Consider the following 7,105-nt stretch of genomic DNA (forward strand, 5'->3'; position numbering starts at 1 on the left):
TGAAATACCCTAGGGTGTCTACTTTTAAAAAAATATATGGTTTGATGAGATAAATTACAATGGCCGGCTTAAAAAATTTCCCAAATAGAACATGGGTGCATGATGACCAGTTGTAAAAATTCCAAGTTGGAAAACTTGAATGCGCATCCTCCAAATAAGGTCTTTTAGCCCCCAGAGAACCCGACACTCCTATTCATGGGTGATATCACTGTACTCAGGAGATGTTGCTGAACACATATTGGGGTGTTTTTTGGCAGTAACCCTAAAGGGTCTCAGTACATTTATTCTTAAATTGCTATGTGTGTCAAAAAAATCACCAATTTTTTTTTTGTTTTTTTTTTTGGCATAGATTGCTGGTAAAATGGTTACATCAAAAGAGTCAAAATACCCCAAATTGAATACCTTAGGTTGTCTTCTTTTAAAAATATATATACATGTGAAGGGTTATTCAGGGATTCCTGACAGATATCAGTGTTACAATGTAACTTGCGTTAATTTTGGGGGGGAAAAATGGTTTGGAAATAGCAAAGTGCTACTTGTACCTATAGCCCTTTAACTTTCCCAAAAAAGCTAAGAACATGTTAATACTGGATATTTCTAAACTCGGGACAGAATTTTGAAACTATTTAGCATGGGTGGGTCCTATAATACATTGTACCAGCTTAGTGTTTATGCAGGCTATTAAAATTGAGAATGCTCTAACGTGGACGAGAAATAAACAAATTAACTGCTTTATTTTAAATAGGAGCAACAGCTTGCAGTCGATATTTCAGTCCTATTACATTGCCCTCTTGTGAAAAGTCCAGTAATGTGATGGAAACGTTGACTGCGTGTTTTTTTTTTTTTGTGTGTGTGTGTGTGTGTTTTTGATCTTAAATCCTATAAGTTCGCTCTTTGTTGGATATACTATAGGGCTGGAGTTTGACACCAGCACAAGAATCACTTGGTCACAGGCACCAGAACAAAAATATTAAGCTGTAGTTGTTCTGATGACCATAGAGTCCCTTTAAACTAGTTAATCCTGTGATGAGTGTGAAGCTCTTGTTATAATTTATATTTGTTTATGTGAATTCTGAGTAAATTGTCCATTCATACATATCTAATAATGATCGTGTATACATTGTTCATCTAATAATTTTATAAAAGTCTGCTTATACTATATGTGACAGAACTCCTGTACTCCGCCCATCTGCTTTGTAGCCATTGGGGAGGGAGTCTGGAGCACTTCAATCTCAGTCGCCGAGGCTTGACTGGGATATCTCTGGAGCTTTTCCACTCAACCAGGCTGCAGCTATCCTTCCAGGCAGGTATCGTCCCCTATGCCCATCTAACATACAAAATTTTATTTTTTTCCCGGCACTGGCCCAAATGTTCCTTACATGTAACTTATGATGACAACTCAATAAAAATACAAATAATCTAATTATATCCAACAACATACAGGGACGTATAATAACATAATGACTTATTTATAAAGGCATGGGGAAGACGATAATTAGCACAAAATAACTCTCCTGCCTGCAGAATTAGCAATATGCAAATTAACCTGAATATGCAAATTAATAAGATTTAGGTAGTGCATATAGCTGTTGCTATATGTGCCTCTATTGCTAGCAACAACTATATGCACTACCTAAATCTTATTAATTTGCATATTCAGGTAAATTTGCATATTGCTAATTCTGCAGGCAGGAGAGTTATTTTGTGTTTTTGATAATTAACACAAAATAACTCTCCTGCCTGCAGAATTAGCAATATGCAAATTTACCTGAAATGCAAATTAATAAGATTTAGGTAGTGCATATAGCTGTTGCTAGCAATAGAGGCACTATACAGGCATCAGCAGGACAGGAGAGCACTTAGAACATTTAACCATATTATAAACACCCTGCACCTATAATGGGTACAAGGTGACTAGAACAAATCAGTAAAGTGTCCTTCTGCTCCCCGTGATGGTGACTACCGTCACACAGTGCAATTCCGGGCAAGCATGGGGCCTCAGGACCAGCCCCATAATCTGTAGGCAGGAGGTTAGCCTTAATGCTCCTCCAGGAGTTCGTGGCAAGGGAGCGCTTGCCACATTATATACACACATTAATATAGTACATTTATTGATATAAATGTGTATATTTGTATAATGCTTTAATACTTTAAGATTTTTAACCCCTTAAGGACACAGTTTCAGAAATAAAATGAAATCATGACAGAATATTTCCGTCATGTGTCCTTAAAGGGTTAAATGTAATTTTAATGAGTATGTATATACTGTGTGTGTATGTGTGTGTGTGTATATATATATATATATATATATATATATATATATATATATACAAAAGATAAATCGGAGCACTCCAAAAGGACTTTTCCAAAGTGGGTTTATTAGTGCAAGAAAGTTACATCAGAGTGTAAATCCTCTATTTCGACGTTTCGACCCCTCAGGGTCTTTTTCATATATATATATATATATATAGAGAGAGAGAGAGAGAATTTAGAGAATCCTTGCACTCATGCTTACAGTTGGTTTTGGCCGGGTGCTTGCAATCCAGGGAAAAGCATATATTTGAAGATAGTGATCAGCACTCTCGGACTTAGAAAGGTTAAAACTTACAGTTTATTGAATATCCATTAAAAGATCAACGTTTTAGTTCCCACTGGAACTTTCATCAGGATCAGGCATGTCTGATCCTGATGAAAGTTTCACTGGGAACTGAAACGTTAATCTTTTAATGGATATTCAATAAACTGTAAGTTTTAACCTTTCTAAGTCCGAGAGTGCTGATCACTATCTTCAAATATATATATATATATATATATATATATATATATATATATTTATATAATCTCAAAGGATCTGTATGAGGAATGGTCTGATACGCACACTCACTGATGCTCACTAACATAGTTTCACTGACCCATACATGCACACTCTGATAGACATGCACACAATCACTAATGCCTACATACTCTCATTAACATACTGGTATTCATATTGGCACACACAGAGTGACCCATTCAACCACACTGACACACAGTCACCAAAGCATATACTAATTTACACTCACTGGAATACAAACTCACATACATCTATTAACTCACACTGAGACACATGCACCTACAGTGTCCCATACTGACAAACTGACACACACAGGGAACAATGCAAACACTGATGGCAAGTGTAGTGTAGTTTTACTCGTATAATAAACGGAGTGATTTTACCGAACAATCAGGCGAATGCTGCATACAATGTGAATACATAACATAAGCAATACACGAAAGCATTTTAAAACACACAGATTTTGAGGACAGCCTTAATGCCATCCGCTACAAGTGTCTTTGTTACTTAGTTACATAGGCAGAAAAGAGACATGTGTCCATCAAGTTTAGCATTTCCCATATCTGTTTTTGCTGTTGACCCAAAAGAAGGCAAAAATATCCAATTTGAAACGCTTTCCAATTTTGTGACAAACTAGGAAAAAGTTTCTCTTCCCCAGAATGGCAGTCAGATCGCTCCTTGAATCAAGAAGCAGTTACCCCACAAATTAGTGGAATGCAGATACTGTTATACATTTATTGGAAACATGACCAAGTTTCAGATTGACTTTGTCTTGATGCGCAGGTAGGAGTTAACTACATAGGTCAGATTGGCTTTGAATGTATAACTTTGTAACTGGGAGGAAAACTTTGTATCTTTCAACCTGACAGAAATTACCCTGTAATAGGTCGCTGTGATGTGTTTGAGTTACTTTTATAGATAACACTGCTGTCTGCATACATGTGAAGAGATGATGCTTTGCACACAGTGGGTAATGCTAGAAAACAATGTTTGTGAATTGTAAAATATAAAACCAGATAAGTGGATAATAACAGAGCCTTAATTTGTGAGTTTAATTCACATCATAATAGTTCATATCAAAAGCATTGGCAATAGAAACCGCTTCGGCATGCCACTTCTCTCTCTGCTACCTTTCTTGTACCAGTACAAGCACTATGCTTGACGCAGCGGTGCTCTGGAGACAGCTGCGCTCAAAATATTTACTGAAATAACAGCTTAGTGAATGTACTTCAAATGTATTCAGAATGTATAAAAATATTACTTAAATCTAGATATTAGTTAAAAAAAAATAATTAAGGCCTTGATTGAAAATAAATGGGCAAGATTTTTAAATAATTTATTATTTTTGGATCAACTTTAAAAAAAAATAAAAAAATATCATATAAAAATGTTTTAAAAATATTTTTTCAGAGTATGCAATCATTTTAAAAGTGTATCCAACAATATTAAATCATTTGAACAGCTTATTAAATTGAGGCCTAAATTTATTTTAGTTTTTGACAAATAATATGCAAAAAATATAATGCTCTCAATAATGTTCTTTATTAAGGGGATCCAAGTTTGTAATCATCTTCTTAGTTTTGTTCTTGATCCTTACTTTATCTCACACAGGATACTGCTGGAAGGGGCAATGCTTTTGTGTCCGAACTGCTTCACAGCTCTAAACAAATGGCTTTGTGCTTAAATTGACCCTGTAACAAAAAAGATGTTACAGGGTAACAAAAAAAAGATGATGGTTAGCATGTTCTATTTAGAATACATAATATTCAATGTAAGGGAATTAAGCAGCTGTGTAAATTCAATGTACAATCCCTTGTATTTGGTTCATCATACCTGACAAAAAACAAATACATGAAAGTTTATTAATCTAACAAATGTTACAAATGCAATTTGACACACTTAATATGAGATATACACAATACAAATTAAAACAATCACAGCTGATTTTTATATGATTAAAATGCAATAAGGCAGATGTTTTAGGGACTACAGAGTGGTGTCAGATTTCCTTTTTTTTTCTCGAAGACAATTCTTTTTGGAAATCTTGGTGAAAAGGCTACTCAATCCAGTTCCTTTTATGAATGAGGGATTGAAAGAAAAGTGTTGACAGAATAACAGAAGTTATAGGTAGTGAAGATAAGCAGAGTTAAGCTTGTTAAGTTGACACCTTGGTTTCAAACAGGCAAAAAAGGTGTATCTGGAGTTTAGGAATAGTCATTTTCTTTCACCATGCACATATATCCCTATAGTCTGTGAATGACAATAGTATTTGTTTCATCATTTATTTTCTTATGTGATGTTTTCAACAAGATTTGTTTGAATACAGTGTTGTAGTGGAGTGCTGGTCTTTCACAGACTATCTCCGCTGGTAATCCAAATAAGGCTCAGGAACAAGTAATAAAACCCAAGAGAATAATATCCACGGTTAGTAAAGTAATCCAAAAGTATACCATATGTTTCCCAATGACTGGACGACACACAGCATCAGGAGCAGAACTGAACTGAGGTTTAATTTCACATTCCCTGCTTTTACGCAATCCTCCCATGCACGGGAGACACCCACAGTAATTATTACAGTAACCAATAAAATACATGTTACCTCCCACACATCTCCTCCCCTCAGCATGACACATAATCCACTTAATCAGTGTACATTATTTCCCCAGTTCCTGGATGTACCCCAAATACATAGGGTACACCCCCTGATCTGGTTGAGCAACATACTGAAAAATCACCCAGATAGGACCAGGGGTTCGGGAGTTATAGAGGAGTAAAGTTTTGGTCCGACCGCACAGGCAACAGTAGGTAAAAAAAGTTCCATAAGTTTTGGCCTTGCGGTTGGTCTCTGTCCGTGGGTATAAACGGATGAAAATACCGAATGAAATAGCTGTTGCCTGCCTTCATGTGAACCCCCTTGTTCGTATGAGTCTTTCTACCGAACGTCGGCTCGTTCGGTTGTTTCAGCACGAAGATATGGAAGTCTGGAGGTCTCAGCAGTGTTTGCTTAGTCGAGTGTCCGATTTGGGTTCCAGACACTCGACGACCAAACACCGCTGTTTGGGAGTTAAGATGGCCACCGCCACGTGTCCGTATCCCGAACGGCGGCCACCCATAGAACAAAGTACTGATTGCCAATTATGGGTTTGCAACATTGTTGCGAACGGTAATGAGAGGTACACTTATCCCTGGGGGTGGTCTGATTGTTCAGTAGTTTTACTCGTATAATAAACGGAGTGATTTTACCGAACAATCAGGTGAATGCTGCATACAATGTGAATACATAACATAAGCAATACACGAAAGCATTTTAAAACACACAGATTTTGAGGACAGCCTTAATGCCATCCGCTACAAGTGTCTTTGTTACTTAGTTACATAGGCAGAAAAGAGACATGTGTCCATCAAGTTTAGCATTTCCCATATCTGTTTTTGCTGTTGACCCAAAAGAAGGCAAAAATATCCAATTTGAAACGCTTTCCAATTTTGTGACAAACTAGGAAAAAGTTTCTCTTCCCCAGAATGGCAGTCAGATCGCTCCTTGAATCAAGAAGCAGTTACCCCACAAATTAGTGGAATGCAGATACTGTTATACATTTATTGGAAACATGACCAAGTTTCAGATTGACTTTGTCTTGATGCGCAGGTAGGAGTTAACTACATAGGTCAGATTGGCTTTGAATGTATAACTTTGTAACTGGGAGGAAAACTTTGTATCTTTCAACCTGACAGAAATTACCCTGTAATAGGTCGCTGTGATGTGTTTGAGTTACTTTTATAGATAACACTGCTGTCTGCATACATGTGAAGAGATGATGCTTTGCACACAGTGGGTAATGCTAGAAAACAATGTTTGTGAATTGTAAAATATAAAACCAGATAAGTGGATAATAACAGAGCCTTAATTTGTGAGTTTAATTCACATCATAATAGTTCATATCAAAAGCATTGGCAATAGAAACCGCTTCGGCATGCCACTTCTCTCTCTGCTACCTTTCTTTATGTTGGAACTTTTAGGTCATTGGAGAGTTTTATACAGCTGATTTTATTACATGACAGAAACCATCATATTTTGCTAATATAGAAATAAAAATACACAGTAACCAGTACCCCAGTCAAATAGCAGAAATATCGATATAGTGAACTGCAACGTAAAAAAACCTCCTCTTTCTTTATGCTTCAGCACATACATAGCTCAGAGTATTAAACTGAACTTTCTATTTTGCTTACCCTGTCATTCCATCCATGTCTACCTGGGTTCCTTTGTTTGACTGT

This window comes from Pelobates fuscus, chromosome 2 (assembly GCF_036172605.1).
Source record: "Pelobates fuscus isolate aPelFus1 chromosome 2, aPelFus1.pri, whole genome shotgun sequence".
NCBI lineage: Eukaryota > Metazoa > Chordata > Amphibia > Anura > Pelobatidae > Pelobates > Pelobates fuscus.